This window comes from Montipora capricornis, chromosome 3 (assembly GCF_036669925.1).
Source record: "Montipora capricornis isolate CH-2021 chromosome 3, ASM3666992v2, whole genome shotgun sequence".
NCBI lineage: Eukaryota > Metazoa > Cnidaria > Anthozoa > Scleractinia > Acroporidae > Montipora > Montipora capricornis.
In genome coordinates this window covers 50,368,859-50,370,202 of record NC_090885.1, presented here as the reverse complement: position 1 = coordinate 50,370,202, position 1,344 = coordinate 50,368,859, and positions in this window count along the sequence as shown.

The following is a 1,344-nucleotide window of genomic DNA, read 5'->3' as shown; positions in this document are numbered from 1 at the left end:
GCGTCAAGCTCTGACAGCGGAAAAAAAAAAGAATAACTTTGAATTGTCAGCGTATGATTCCAGGTTACAAGAGCTGGGTGCTAAGGGTAATAATTCAGATAAATACAGAAAAGCAGTGGTGATAAAATCGCTCCTTGAGGAACGCCATGGATGAAATGCATGGTGTCTGAGTAGGTAGATCCAATTGTCACATATTGATATTGACTGGATATATAGCTCTTAAACCAATTGACAGTCTAAGGTGAGGCTCCTAGGATGGACAGTTTGCGAAGCAGCCTTGCATGGTCAATGCTGTCAAAAGCTTTTGAGAGTTCTAGTAAAACTAGAGTAGTAATCTGGGACGTAAGACATTTGTTGGCTGCGAAGTATGCGTTGGATTGATTCAAAATAATCTTCTCACATACTTTGGATGCAACAGCTAGAAGAGATAATGGCCTATTATTGGCTGCTTCTTCATGGTCGCTGTCTTTAAGTATTGGTATCACCTCGGCCTCTTTCCATTTAGCAGGAAATGTACTGGTAAGTATAGAGCAATTGATAGTCTGGGTCAAAGGGCCAAGGATGACAGGCAAGCAATCCCCCTTTATTATGCGAGCACTTACTTTGTCAGGTCCAGGTGATTTATTCAGCAGTAGAGATACAACAACTCAACAAACCTCCTCACATGTCACTGTTGTTAAATTGAATAGTTTAGCAGGGGCGAGGGTAGAATCAACATCAATTGAAAGTTCTGGAATTGTGATGTTACTTTCCTCTGACAGGTGCCTCGATGCATCAGCGGCATTTTTGCCAACCTTGCTACAAATTATTGAATTCGTTTGCTACAACTGTCAGGTTTTTGGTATAAACTGGACTTTCTTTGTCTTTAAAAGGAATAGCACAGTTGATAATCTTCCAAAGCGAACTAGAGTTGTTCTTATGAAGTCTAACCTCTTCAAAAGTGTATCTCCTTTCAGCTCCGAGTAACATTTTCTTGGCTATGTTGCATGATTCTTTAAAATTCTGCCAGTCGGCGTTTCGGCGCGTCCAGAGGAATTGCTTCAGTAGGAGGTCTCTAGATTTCATAAGATCCTTGATATCCTGGTTGACCAAAAAGCAAGGCCTAATCCGTATTTTAATCGCTTTAATGGGAGCGTGTGAATTCAGAACAGAGAGCAGAACGTCATCCAAGATGTTGAGTTTGGAGTCTGCATCACTTTCTTTGAAAATTCTGAGCAAAGAGTCCGCTTCATTGAATAAAATTTTGCACTTGTTATCTGTATTTTGCATTTTATTAAGTCGAACTTCATTTTGTTCGGTTTTAATTTTCAATTATTAATGAAAATCATCTGTTCTGCAAATTTA